Below are 15,734 nucleotides of genomic sequence, written 5' to 3' on the forward strand. Positions count from 1 at the left end.
AGGAGATATCTGCACACTTAAGTTCACAGCAGCATTATTTATAATAGCCAAGACAGAAAAAACCTAAGTGCCCACTGATGGATGAATGAATAAAGAAGTTTGGCACATATGGCCATTGACAAACCAGTTTTGAATTGTGTGGGTCCACATATCATGGATTTTTTACTGTATAGTACTGTAAATTGATTCTCTCTTGTGATTTTTTTTTAAAGATTTTATTTATTTATTTGTCAGAGAGAGAGCAAGCGAGAGCGAGCACAGGCAGACAGAGTGGAAGGCAGAGTCAGAGGGAGAAGCAGGCTCCCTGCGGAGCAAGGAGCCCAATGTGGGACTCGATCCCAGGATGCTGGGATCATGACCTGAGCCGAAGGCAGCTGCTTAACCAACTGAGCCACCCAGGCGTCCCTCTCTTGTGGGACATTTAATGACATTTTCTTTTCTCTAGTTTAAGAACATAGTATGCGATACATATAACACAAAAAAAGTGTTAATTGACTATATTATTGGTAAAGCTTCAAGACAACAGTAGGCTGTTAGTAAAGTTTTTGGAGAGTCAGAAGTTATACGTGGATTTTTCAGCTATGTAGAGAACTGGTACCCTTCACCCTCATGTTGTTCAAAGGTCAAATGTATATACATACAATGGAATATTATTAATCACAAGAAATGAGGAAAACCTACCATTTGCAACAACATGGATAAATCTTGAAGGCATTTTCTAAATGAATTAGGTCAAATGGAGAAAGATAAACTGTATGATTTTGCTTATATGTGGAATCAAAAAAACTTCCTCCAAAACACTCCTATAGAAAGAAATCAGACTTGTGCTTACCAGAGGCAGAGACCGGGGAGAGGGGGGATTGGAGGAAGGTGATCAAAATGTACAAACTTCCAGTTATAAGAGAAATAGACACCAGTGATGTCATGCACAACTTGATGACTACAGATAAAACTGCTGTTATGATGTGTAGGAAAGTTGTTAGAACCTAAGAGTTCTGAGCACAAGGAGAATTTTTTTCCTTTCTTATTTTCTTTTTTATATCTATATAAGAAGATGGATGTTAGCTGACCTCTTGTAATCACTGCACAATATATAAAAATCAAATGATGATGTTGTATGCCTCAAACTATAATCTATGTCAACTATACCTCAATAAAACTGGGAAAGAAAAAAGAATGATATGTGAAACAGACAAAAAACAACTCACACAATAGGTAGGAAGGATAAGCCTTGCCAATACTTTAAATGGAAAATTTTTTTCCTCCCCTCTTCCCTTGCTCTGCCTCTGTCTTCCTTTTCTCCTTTTTCTCCTGTTCTACCAGATGCTCTTAGATACTCTGGGTCACATCTGCCAGCCTGTGAACAGAGGTAAAATTAAAACAGACTTCATATAAAAGATCACACCAGCAAAGAGCAATCACCGCCCAGTAAAAGTAATTTTTCAAACTTGCCTCCTGAAGCACAAATCTATATTGTAACTCAGCAAAAGGAGGAAAAACAGTAACCACTAGAAGAAGATATAATCAAAAAATGTTGCTGAGATCTCAGCCTAGAGACATCCCAAATACCTTAGCTATTGATTCTTCAACAACCAACCCATCATTTGTTCTAAAAACGTATCAAATGGTTTATATTACCAATTAAAAATCATTCTCTCTTCCAATGGCAACTTCCCCCACTTCCAAACATGCACACCACCTCAATCTTGCCAGTCCTCTAGATCAGAGTCTTTGGAATACATCCTCTGACCCTCTCTGCTTTAAATATGTTATTAAGATGTTACCTATCAACGTCTTTTAAAATTTCATCTTTTCATTATCTTTGCTTTCCCTTGGTTTAGTTACTCAACCTCCTCTCAGGTGACCATTACAACTCATTGTTCTCCATATAGTCACACATATCCTAAGTAATGCATTTAATGCACAGTCCTAAGTAATGCATTTAATCATGATGCTCCACTGCTTTAAACCTCCCCCAATTTTCTGTTGCCTTTAGTTTGGCATTTAAGGCTCTTCACAACCCACTAGCTAGCTTACTAACCTCTCTAGCTCCATCTGGCTCCAACCCCCGCCTAAAGTTCCAGCCCACTGAGCTGATGAATGTTCCATGAACACACCATAGCCTTCTATGACTTTGCTTCTCATATTCTTGTTGTTATTCCCTGAGATGCCCTTCTCCACTCGCTACACTTAGCTTTCCCTCTCTGTGCTCTCAACACTTTGTCCTGATCTCTACTTTAGTACCCAAGTTTATATTGGAATTACATATTTTATGGAAGTATATCTTACTCATCTCTGTAACATAGCATTTGCTATTTAAAAAAGACTCTGGGGTGCCTGGGTGGTTCAGTCAGTTAAGCATCTGCCTTCACCTCAGGCTGTGATCCTGGGATCCTGGGATCGATGGAGTCCCACATCATGTTCCCTGCTCAGCGGGAGCCTGCTTCTCCCTCTGCCTCTCATTCTCACTCTCTGTCTCTCATAAAGAAATAAATAAAGTCTTTTAAAAAAAGAGATTCACTCAAGAAATTCTAGAGGAAACATTTCAAAAAGAGAGAAGAAAGTAAAAATGCGGAAAAACATTGGTAAAGAGATAGGTAAAGCACACTGAAAAAAATAAAATAAAATTTTAAAAAGAGATAGGTAAAACTAAGTAAACATTTAAAACTGTTAGAAAAATGTGTAATCTGTGGGGGGAAATCAAGAACTTGAGGAGAGATAGGCCTTTGAGTTTTGGAGCATTAGTGGTAACATCCTAAATAGAAACTTTTTAAAGTATGCCCATTAAACTAGCAAGAACAACTATTAAGGGAGTAGACATAAAGCATACAACCTCCAAAGAAGTAGGGAAAAAAATGAATACAAAAAAATTATCAGTTCAAAAGATAGCAAGAAGGGCAAGAGAAGAAATGGAATACATTCATAAAAATACATAAAACAGTGAAAGAAGTATAAATTTATCATTAATGCCAAAAATGCTAATGGGACCCCACTTTTCAATTAAAGGTAAATATTTTTAGACTGAACAAAAATCTAGCTACAGTCTGCTTTTAAAAGATATGCCAAAAAAATGCCTAAAACATGGAACAAGACACATGCAAAAGAATTATACATCTGTATGTACCTATTAATACTGTCCCAAAATTTGCAAAGTAAAGATTGACATGGTAGTGAGAAGATATGGACAAATCTATCACCAAAGGGAGAAACTGAAATACAATTCTCCTAGTAACTGACAGCTTCAGCAAATAAAATATTAGTAAGGATGGAAGTTTTAAACAGCTTAACTAATAAGCTTTTTAACAATATAGACCACATGTAGAATATTAAATGCAACAACTAGTGATACATTATACAATTCTGAAAACTAAGCTATGATAGCATCAATGAATTTCAAAACATTCTGTTATTGTAATACAATTTGGTATTAGAAATAAATCTTTTAAAGATAACTAGAAAACTCTCATATAAGAAGTTTAAAGAAAAACATATTTTAAAACAACTTACAACCAGAGAAGAAATAGAAATGGAAACTGGAGGGGCACCTGGGTGGCTCAGTTGATTAAGTGTCTGACTCTTGATTTCAGCTCAGATCATGATTTCAAGGTTGTGAAGTCAACATGCTGGGCATAGAGCCTGCTTAAGATTTTCTCTCTCTGTCTCTTAAAAAAATGGAAACTGAAAATCCTTAAAGCTGAAAAATAAACTGTCATATCAAAATTTGAGGAATGGAACCAAAATATAAATGGAAGTTTATAACCTGGTATGTTTATATTAGACAAGAAAAAAAGTTCCAGATTAATGGGATAGTCTTCCAAATTTAAGAGGGTAAATAAGAAAATAAGATTAAGTAATTAATGAAAAAGACAAAAAAATACATAATAGAAATTATTGGAGCTTGGTAAAATAGAAATTTTGGTGTCTTGGTAAAAACTAAGGAAACAGACAAGCTTTTAGTATGATAATCAAGGGGGGGAAACGCTGAAGAAATGCATATAATCATAGGGCTGAAAAAGAAAAATAGAACTATAAATGCTACAAGTAATAAATGAAAATATTTTCAACAACTTTATTTTCAACACCTTTAGCCCAATAAATTTGAAAACCCATGAAAAGGATAAACATCTAGAAAAATACAGCTACAATTTACCAAATATGACTTAAGTAGAAAACTTGAATAGTGTTATAACTTTTGAATAAATCTTCCAAAAAAGAAATCACTGGGCTCAGACAGGTTCTTTGTAAGGTTAAGCCAAGTTCTTTTTTTTTTTTTTTTAAGATTTTATTTATTTATTTGACAGAGAGAGATCACAAGTAGGCAGAGAGGTGGGGGGGGGCAGGCTCCCCTCTGAGCAGAGAGCCCTAGGTTAAGCCAAGTTCTATGAGACATTCATGGAACAGAAATTTCAGTCTTTCTATTCCAATCTTCCAGAGAGGGAAAACTCCCCGACTCTTTCAACATAACTCTTGCCAAATTGAGAAAGAAATAGAATGAAAATGAGCATTATAGATCAATTTCATATAGGTGAAGAATTCTAAACAAATTACTTGTAAACATAATTGGATTTATCAAAGAGATGCAACCCTGATTTATTATTAGAAAACAGTTAATGCGGGCGCCTGGGTGGCTCAGTGGGTTAAGCCGCTGCCTTCGGCTCGGGTCATGATCTCAGGGTCCTGGGATCGAGCCTCTCTGCCTACTTGTGATCTCTCTCTGTCAAATAAATAAACAAAATCTTTGAAAAAAAAAAAAGAAAACAGTTAATGTAACTCATCCTAAAAACAAAGTAAAGGGAAAAAAATCGTATGACCAAATCACTAGCCACAGAAGAATATTTATAGAATTCAACATTCATTCACAATTTTAAAAACTCAGCAAACTAAGAATAGGGGAAAATACCCACACTTGACCGATAAGGGATATCTACCAAAATAAAAAACAAAAACAAAACCTACAATAAACATCATATACTTGATAATGAAAATAATAAAAAAAAATTCTTTTAAAACCGGAAAGACCGGGGTTCCAGCTATTAACCATATCTATTTAACATTGCTCTGGCAGACCTGACCAGGTCAAAAATATAAGAAAAAGAAAATATATAAAAATTAGAAGGGAAGTTACAAAACTATTGTCATTATAGAGAATATGCTTATGTTGAATACCAAAAGAAACAAAAGACAAATTATTTTAACTAGTAAGATTTAGCACATTTGATTTTTACAAAACCAGTATATAGAAATCAACTACATGTGTATATACAGCAATAATCAGAATATCACTAACAGCAACAAAAATAAAAAAGTACCCAGGAATAAACTTAACAAAAAATGTGCAAGCTCTTTATAGGAAATATTTTTAATGGAAATGAAAAGCACTGATCTAAACAACTGAAGGATTTGACTGGATAGATGGGTAATATAACAAAAGAAAGAAAAGTGACAATTAACACAAAAGTCAGGTCAGGTTTGTCCTCTACAGGGTGGGGAAGGTGATAGCTTAGTTTTTTGTTTTTTTTTTTAAAGATTTTATTTATTTATTTGACAGAGAGAAATCACAAGTAGGCAGAGAGGCAGGCAGAGAGAGAGAGGGGGAAGCAGGCTCCCTTCTGAGCAGAGAGCCAATGCGGGACTCGATCCCAGGACCCCAAGATCATGACCTGAGCCGAAGGCAGCGGCTTAACCCACTGAGCCACCCAGGCGCCCCGATAGCTTACTTTTTAACTTGGATGATAACCACATGACTATTTAAGTTTTTAATTCTATAAACTGTACCCAAAATTTTATATTCTCTCTTACATGAATTATTTTATAGTTTTAAAAAAGGTCTAGAACAAATAGCCCAATTAATGCAAAAAGTCTGTTGTCTGTCATGTCATAGGATTCCCATAATTTACAAGAAGAGCTTGGGAGAAGATACTAATTTTGTCAACTTTGAAAATGTGTCTTGAATTATCATTTCATCTCCAAAAGAGGCAGCAGCTGCTATAAAATGCTAAAGCAAACTCCTTCAGGAAACATTCAATTTTAAGTGCAATTTTTCTCATTTTTTAGTTTTAAAAGGAAAGGTTTCTATGCAAAGCTGTTTACATAAATATTCAGTTGTTTACCTCTGCACCCAAAATAGAAAAGGAGAAATAGGACCATTCGGAACATTTAACAAATACTGGCTTAACAATGATGAAAAATTTAGGGAAAGTCTCAACTATCTACTTCATTAGCCTAATCCACTAGTGTTTTATGTTTCTAATGGTAAGTAGGGTGCCAAAAACTTAAAGATGATACACTTTTTTAAACTTTTGGTGGGTTTAATTATAGGGAAATATTTTATTTGCATGCCAATATGCTTCCTTGGGTGAGAGATAAATGATCAGAAATACATGTGGCTTGGGAACCAGCATTTAACCTGTAGCCTAGCTTATCTGTGTAACAGACTATTTTCCAAAAATGGCCAATACAATATCTCCAGTCCCATGTGGTCTTTCAGAAACTTTCCACTTCTTTATCAAGTGATGGAATCTATTTCCATTCCCACTGAAACTGAGTGGACTTTGTAACTGCTTCCGTGATTGGGGTAAGGATGTGTAGATTTCCTAGTATGAGTCATAAAAGATAAGGTTCCCATCTGACATTCTCTTTCTTGGGTCATGTGCTTTGAGAATACTGACGGAGCTGGCATGGAAAAAGTCTGGTTACCCTGAAGCAGTCATGCTGGAGAGACCACAAAGAAATAGAGATGCCGGAACAGTGCGGGTGTTTTAGTCTTTCCCAGCCCTCCAGATGGTGAGGAAGTGAGCTTCAGATGATTATAACCCCCAGCCTCCAAGTCAACCCAGCTGATGGTTGAATGTCTCTGCTGAGTCCTGCCCAAATTGCAGATTTGTGAGCAAAATATAGTTGTTGCTTTAGAGCACTAAGTTTGTTGTGCTGCAGCATTAGGTAACTTGAACAGTTGTCATATGTACAAAAAAGATATTGAATGTAAATGTCATCCTCCCATGTATTCAAAGGATAAATGACTGAGAACCAACAACCCAAACAGCATGGTTTCTAAAAACCAAAATTATAGAAATCTATTTGATTAAACTTGAGTTAGGATTCATTATACCTGCTCCTGATCATTGATGTTGATAAGTGGGTTTGTTTATATACTTACTATTTGAAAAAAATCCTTTAATATTTTTGTTTTTAATTACTTCAAAGAATCTCTGAGATGCATGTTAACAACCGCTGTCTATAAATGAAATTTTTCCCATTATGGTATCTTTTACTTTGGTCTTTTTATGTTGGCATCTCAGTGTGATATCAGGTGTGATATCAGGACTTTGCTCCTCAAAGTCCGTGGAACCAAAATGAAATTACTAAGGTCTACATATTGTCATCTGCTATTGGACATTAGTGTAATTAGATTTTAGAGCCAAAGAAAATCCCTGCTCATTTATTATGTGACCCTAGGCAAGCTACATAACTTTACTGAGTACTTTTATTGATTTGGAAAATGAAAATAATACCTATCTATCCTGCAGGGTGGTCACAGAATTAAATGAGTCAATATATATAAAATACTTAGCATGCTTGGTACATAATAGGCAATCAATAAGTTTCTTTTTCTTGACACCTCTTGTTTTTTTATTTAATGACAGGCTAACCGAGTTTGCAGGTCACTGGTTTTGCCCAGTTAAAAGAAGCCCTCCAGAGAAAGTCAGGCTTAACTTCTTATCTGTAAGTATTCCTCCCACACTTGGAAGTGAGCCTCCACCCCATACTGGGAACTTCAACAAAAGCAGAGCACTACACCCTCTGTTCTGCTTTTCTTTGTTGTAGTTGCTGTTTGGCAAATATTTATGCAAATTAAAATCTGCATGTCAGCTACTCCTTTTCCCTTTGTTATCAAGCATTTTCAGCAGTAAAGAAAGTGTGCGTGTGTCTGTACACACACGTGTGCTTATAAACACACATTTTTTTCATTTAGAGGTCATTGGGGGACTTTATGCCACACAGATATCTGAGCTGAATTACTGACTTGTTATATGAAGGAGGTAAAGCAACAGGGAACCCAGGGGTTTTAGAGGTTTTAGCCAGTGATCTCAAAATAAGCAGACAAAAATCAATATTGTTATGGGAAAAAACAGAACCAGCCATCCTTCAGGATATCTTCACTTAATTCAACCTCAGCATCTAAGTGCATGATGCAGCTCACTGGGGCAGGCAAAGCACATGACTGTGATCACTGGAGACCTGCTTCACACTTGCTATGTGATCTCAGAAGAGACTATGCAGGCCTTCATTCCTCATTGAAGAAGCTATGGGATTAGACTAGATGATCAAAATATGTGACGACTGAAAGGGACCTCAAGACCATTTGGTGTAATACTCTCACATGACAGGTGAAAAGTGTTGCCTAGAGCAAGAAGTCAATGGCTTTCCTGATGTCACACCCCTAATAGCTGATAGACTAAGTAGTGGCAGCCAAGGATTTCTAGCTATCCCCCAATACTCATTCCACAAAGTTCTATTTAAAATGATTTGATGCTGATAGTGATGAGGAAGAACATAATATGCATTCCTATTCAGATTGGGTTAAAATGTCTCAACAGTTCAAAAAGTTCCTAATTTCCAACCTAGCTTTCTTGCCAAGAGAGTACTTGTTACTGTCTTGGATAATACACCATTCTCTAGACCTGGAAGGCTGTAGGTGCTTTGCACTCCATATATTCCTGAACACGGAGGACAAAATTCAATACTGTCATTGGTGATGTCCCTTGAAAGTGGCAGGTAGTCAACGGGAACTGATGAAGTTCTGTGTTCATCCCAGTGGTGGAGTCACTATTATACTACATGCCAGATAAGTTTTCAGACTCAATCAAGATGCAGGGCAAAAATTCCAGGAAGTTGAAGGGGAGTTTTTACCTTCCAAGTCATTACCTATCTACTTACTAATTTCTTAATTCCTCTTATCTAAGGAAAGAGAGGTTCTTGGGTGCCTGGGTGGCTCAGTTGGTTAAGCAGCTGCCTTTGGCTCAGATTGTGATCCCAGAGTACTGGGATTCAGTCCTGCATTGGGCCCCCAGCTGCTTCTCCCTCCTACCTTCTCTGTCATGCTCTCTCTTACTGTCTCTCTCTCAAATAAATAAATAATTTTTTTTTAAAGAGTAAGAAAAAAAAAAAGAGAGAGAGATTTTAAGGTTAACAGGTCTGACTACTGTATCAAAGAATCCTGATTTTTCCAAAGACAGATACTCCCATGGGTAAGGGGAGAGTGAGATTTCTTGGCCAAGCCACTCTGGAAATCTGGAGCAAGAAGCAAAGGAGGAAAATTTTCTTATTCAAATTAACATAAACCAATCACATTTACCTCAGTACAAATGACCTTAACTAACTTGTAATTTGAACATTTGAATCCTTCACTAAGGTCAACTAGGAATTAGAGCCAAATGTGAACACTCAAACAACGAGAAAGATAAAGGGGGTGCCTATAACCAGGAAATGCACTGATGAAATGAAAATGAACTATCACGGAGTTGAGGACCCAGAGGAATCTGAGGCAAACTGCCAATGATGGCATGTTTTTGTCTGTTTGAAAGACATTGTGGGTGTGTTTGGAAGCAAAGTAAAGATAGTATGGTCCACCAGATAGATTACTCCTTGCCAGACAGGTTCTAATACAGGTTAAGCTGAAATTTCCTTTGAAAAGCATAAACTCTGTCTGTAGTCCTATACTTATAAAGTATATTAGATTTTTTTTTCCTCTCTTCATTAGAATTCTCAGAGAGGTCTTCAAATCTGAGCAATGTGGGAGGAAAAGCAGCTAGATAAGAGCAGCCCTCTATATGTTGCCCAATATGGTAGCAACTACTAGCCATATGTGTCACTGAGTACTTGAAATGTGTCTAGTGTCACCGAGGAACTGAATTCCATTTATTTTAAATTTTATTTAACTTTAATTAAATTTAGATATAGACACTGATTCAGTTATTGAAAGGCGATATGAATGTTTGGAGTAACTTGATTATATGAATCTACTTTTTCAACTGTAAATTTTAATATAAATACAGGTATTTTCTGTAAAAATTTAGAGTCAAATTGGTATGTGTTCTAAGTGTAAAATGTGCAGAATTCAAGATGTAATATGAAAAACATGCATACTATATCACATATAAATTACTGTTAAAATGAAAAATTTTATATATATTAGGTTAAATATATTAAAAATTAATTTCACCTGTTTCCTTTTACTAATTTAAGTGGCTACTAGGAAATTTAAAATGACATGTAAGGCTCACATTTGAGGTTCACATTGTATTATTATGCAATAGCACTGCTCTAGATTCTAGAGAATCTAGATTATGGGTTTTGTTTGTTTGTTTAAAGAACATTATAGCCAGTATATATTTTGGCTTCTTTGTCAAAATCATACTAGGGACAGGTTATACCATCTGAAGAACCCAAAGATAGTTTTTCTAATTATACTCTCCCCATAAATTAAAAATTAGCATTTGGTTTACAAATTTATCTCAGATAATTTGTGTCAATCAACCAGCATCTGATCAATTATCAAATAAAATTAACACTGAAGTTCCAGACTCAAGAAACTGAACTGGGGAATGAGCCATGATACAGAACACAGTGACTACTAAAATCCAGGTCCCATGGCATTCTTTCTATTTCTGCATTACAAAAAGTCAAATATTTGAGAATAAATATCACACTCTGCTAGTCTTCTTTTATATGGCCCAAAAAGTAACCACATAAAAAGGAAATAGTTACATACAATCCATACACACACACACACACACACACACACATACAGTCTAAGAAAGAAGCTATTTTAAATAGCAACTGAACTTGAACCAAATATATGGCAAATGATAATAAATATATATCCTTCATATGTACAAGTAAACCTTTATCAGTTAAAGAAAGTTCCTTTGAAGATCATAGCCTAAAAGATAAACACTCTTTGCCCTAAGCCACTACTGAAGACTAAGGCTGTCATTATCATCAGAGGCACCTTGGGATGTTATACCAACCCCAGAAACTATATTCAATGAGAGGAGCAGTATTCCATGCTCACACCATTCCTAGAGACAGATTATCAGCTATCACCTCCATTTTAAGAACTGGATAATCGATTAATCACAGAGAAGTTCAGCAGCACAATCAAGGTTTAATATTTGCTAAAAGCTGCTTATTTCTGCTTGGACCCTGAGCTGTCATTCTGGAAGCTGCTATCATATGTGTAAGGTGCTTACTAATAGTGCAGTAAGTCCACCTTAGAGGGTCTCTTAAGGTTTTACGCTGAACCACACAATTTGGTCAACTGTGCTTCTTTTCCCTATAAAAATAAAACTTAAACCAAAATTTAATAAAAATTGAACCAGCACAATTCATTAACAAATCCTTAATCACTACCTTTTTTATGAATTAAAATAAAGACAGTTTAGTATATTTACATAAATTTAAAATACCTACCTTTAAATTATCTTTTCCACTAAATTCCACCATTTTAGATTTTTTTTTTTTTTTTACATAGACCACAAGTACACAGAGAGGCAGGCAGAGAGTGAGGGGGAAGCAGGCTCCCTGCCGAGCAGAGAGCCCCACCTGGGGCTTGATCCCAGGACCCTGAGACCACGACCTGAGCTAAAGGTAGAGGCCCAATCCACTGAGCCACCCAGGCACCCCTAAATTTCACCATTTTAAACCTCCATCTAATTTAAACCTGGGTTTATTCCAGATTCTAATTGGAATTCTCCCTGATTTAATTGAATTGTAATTCCTGCAATAAGTCTCAGGTCTTCAGAATAGCATAAGAGCTCATCACAGAATCCTCCTGAGTTAATCTATTCTTTCTTCTCCCCCTGATTTTAGCTTAAGAAACCATTAATTTCACAGGGCATCTAGGGATTTGCTTGAGCCCTTTTTCCCTTCAGAAGATGCACTGTTCCTTACACCTTTCCCACACCCTAACCTCTAGAAAACCTTGGGTTTTACTCCTTCATTCCCATGCTTTACCTCTGCTGCACTGCCCACTCTGGGCTTCCATTTCCAAGCAGAAAGAACCATACATGCGGCTGTCTTGGTTTCAGCTCTGTGGTCTTATTTCAATTAGGGAAACATTCCTATGGCAACCAACATGCATCACCATCTCACTCCCCCTTCCCTGAAAGTTCCTTATTCCCATGGCAGACGGTTGGCAAGGACACTGAATTACTTTCACTTGCCTAGCAACTACTAGTCTGTTCCAGCCCTTCTAAAGGGACTTAGCTTTTTTCTATTTATTAAAACATACTTGGGGGCTGGCTGGTTGCAGAAAGGGCAGTTGCCAAGTCAGCCTCTTGGGGCAGTAGCCTGAAGCACACATAGCCCATAGGCAAACTGAAGCCCTCTCCTGACCCAAAGTTAAAAAAAAGTTCACAGACTTGGCAATAGGTCAAGAGTAGAGAGCTCCTAAAGAGCTCTCTTTAGGCTAATTCCAGGGAAAATTTCACGTTTGAGAACCTCAAATCTTCCTCATCCTCAGCTATATGAAGAGTCAAATTATTGGTATATTGGTCTCCAATCATAAAACCACATAAATGCACATTACACAATAAAATAAGCCAATGCTCTTCCTAATGCATGGGAGTCTCTTTTTGGGGGGTGAGGGGTGGGTTTACAGGAAGCAGAGAAATAACTCCTACTACAAAATTAGAGATAGTAAGCCTCAGAAGCCCTGTACACATAAAAATTAAGAACCAACAAATGGGACCAAAAACTCTAAATGATGCTTAATCAAATAAAGAGACAGGGCAGGCGGGTGCCTGGGTGGCTCAGTTGTTAAACATCCAACTCTTGATTTCAGCTCAAGTCATGATCTCAGGGTATAAGATTGAGTCCCGCATCAAACTCCATGCTGGGCATGGACCCTACTTAAGATTCTCTCTTTCCATTTCCATTTGTCCCTCTCCACCTATAAATAGATAGATAGACAGACAAAAAGCTACAAATGTGATTTTTGAGGGGGATTACTTAAAAACCAGAGAGGGACAGCTGAAGAGAAATATCCCTTAGTCACTGCCAACTCAGTAACAAGAAAATGGGAACCGTGTTATAAAATTAATTTTTTTCAACTTCCAATGGTTAGAAAGAACACTCTGTTTAAAAAAAATAAACCATTAAAGTTCATTTCCACATTATCCTCAGTCTCCTAAATATTCCTACTTTTTTCTTACAAACTCAAGAGAAAAAAAAAATTCCCTTGGTACTCATAAACCCCAGAATGCTCTTGATATTGCCATTTTAACTGTCTATTGTTCTCCTAACTCCAGGAAATCTCTGAAAGCCAGACATAATAACTGTTGTGACAGCTTTCAGTAACAAGAAGTGAAGTTTCCTGTCAAAAGAAGTGCTCTCACCATTTTCATCATATGTAAAACAAGATACTTCTACTGGCAAGTTCATAGACAGAGCCTCTTTGAGACTCTGAAAATCTACTATCAAGGATAAAAGAATGAATCAAAATGACAGATAAATTTGTGGGCGTTATCCCTTTTAGATATAGCAAACTCTGATTTATTTCCAATTAGTACTAATTCTTAGGTCAGAGAACTTGCCTTTTACTCCACACCTACTAAGAGCAAATTCCAGATATTAATCTAACAAAGGAGCAGAAAAAATGGTGCTTGGTACTTATTTGAAATAATCTAGATCCTAAACTAAAAGGAGTGGATATGAAACATGCTACATTATAATGCTCTTCCAGGAATTATTTAAAGTCACCAAGATTCTAAATCTCCCATAAAAACTAGAGATCCACATCTTCAGGAGAGATCTACTGGTAGACGAGCAGAAAGAACACAGTGTGATCCTGGAGGAAGGGTGTTGGACCACGATTTAGAAGCACTGGGTCGAACTACTATACAGTCCTTCTCCTGGAAAGCAGAGACTCACCCTCATTTACCTCAATTATCCCATGTAAATAAGTGGGGACAGATGTCAGAACAAGTGAGATAACATATGGAAATAATTTGGAAAAAAAAAGGGGGGCGAAATGCCAAAATGACCTTACTATTAAAAAGACCAAGTGTTTGCCTTTGTGAAATTATAATATAAGTATAATCCTGTTTGACTTAGTTTCCTTATCTGTTAAATGGGAACAATAGCACTTCATGGATACTATAAGGGTTAAATGAGAAAACATGAAATGTTCTTAGACCAATGTCTGTCATAGATACAGCAAATGTTAAAAAATATTAGCTATTGCCTGTAGTACAAAGCTACTTAGAACTATGAATCCCTAGTGCTGGAGAGTCCCTAGGTGTTACATGTAACAGCATAAAGTGAAAAACATGAGATAAGAACATAAAGCAGGGACTGGCTATGTCCACAGAGCCTGCTTTTCTGTAACTAGTGGCCAATTAAACACAAAGCAATAACCACAAAAGGATGTCTGGAATACAATTTTGACCAAGGACACAGCAACTGTGAGTACAGCAAGAGGCAAAAGACTTCATCAATATCTCTACTAAAAGGTTAAGTGGCTTATACACTAAATATGACAGGCATAGGGACAGGGACTTTTCTCTGTCCCTGGCTGGTTACATGGTAGGTTCCCCCCAAACATTTGAAACATGGGTAGATGGATGGATAAGATGATCAAAGGCTGTGCATTCAAAACAATCCTCTTGCGGTGCTCCAACCACAAAAGTCTGCTTAATATTATGACAGTCTATGTGAAAATAAAAAAAACCCCAAAGGTATACATATTCTTACACTTTCATTATTTACTCAGTGTTCACTGTAGGTCAAGAACAGTGCAGTAATTTTATTTTATTTTGACTATTTATTTATTTTTCCAATTTATTTATTTTCAGAAAAACAGTATTCACTATTTTTTCACCAAACCCAGTGCTCCATGCAAGCTGTGCCCTCTATAATACCCACCACCTGGTACCCCAACCTCCCACCCCCCCCGCCATTTCAAACACCTCAGATTGTTTTTCAGAGTCCATAGTCTCTCATGGTTCACCTCCCCTTCCAATTTACCCAAAAGCACATACCCTCCCCAATGTCCATAACCCTACCCCCCTTCTCCTAACCCCCCTCCCCCCAGCAACCCACAGTTTGTTTTGTGAGATTAAGAGTCACTTATGGTTTGTCTCCCTCCCTATCCCATCTTGTTTCATGGATTCTTCTCCTACCCACTTAAGCCCCCATGTGGCATCACCACTTCCTCATATCAGGGAGATCATATGATAGTTGTCTTTCTCCGCTTGACTTATTTCGCTAAGCATGATACGCTCTAGTTCCATCCATGTTGTCGCAAATGGCAAGATTTCGTTTCTTTTGATGGCTGCATAGTATTCCATTGTGTATATATACCACATCTTCTTGATCCATTCATCTGTTGATGGACATCTAGGTTCTTTCCATAGTTTGGCTATTGTGGACATTGCTGCTATAAACATTCGGGTGCACGTGCCCCTTTGGATCACTACGTTTATATCTTTAGGGTAAATTCCCAGTAGTACAATTGCTGGGTCATAGGGCAGTTCTATTTTCAACATTTTGAGGAACCTCCATGCTGTTTTCCAGAGTGGTTGCACCAGCGTGCATTCCCACCAACAGTGTAGGAGGGTTCCCCTTTCTCCGCATCCTCGCCAGCATCTGTCATTTCCTGACTTGTTGATTTTAGCCATTCTGACTGGTGTGAGGTGATATCTCATTGTGGTTTTGATTTGTATTTCCCTGAT

General features: G+C 37.0%; 1 protein-coding gene across 6 annotated transcripts in view; it reads right to left on the reverse strand.

The window, feature by feature from the left end:
- Nucleotides 1-15,734, reverse strand: part of TMEM108 (transmembrane protein 108) — a 377,772-nt gene that overhangs the window by 245,581 nt on the left and 116,457 nt on the right. The window contains exon 1 of one of the 6 annotated variants that reach the window (XM_044252351.1): nt 12,016-12,089. The exons of 4 other annotated variants lie outside the window; for them this stretch is intronic. The gene's annotated coding sequence lies outside the window, so the exon portion shown is untranslated. Of the gene's footprint in view, nt 1-12,015; nt 12,090-15,734 lie in introns of those variants that run through there. One more of the 6 variants, XM_044252354.1, reaches the window with a different exon arrangement.

The sequence above is a fragment of the Neovison vison genome, chromosome 6 (genome assembly GCF_020171115.1).
Source record: "Neovison vison isolate M4711 chromosome 6, ASM_NN_V1, whole genome shotgun sequence".
Classification (NCBI taxonomy): domain Eukaryota; kingdom Metazoa; phylum Chordata; class Mammalia; order Carnivora; family Mustelidae; genus Neogale; species Neogale vison.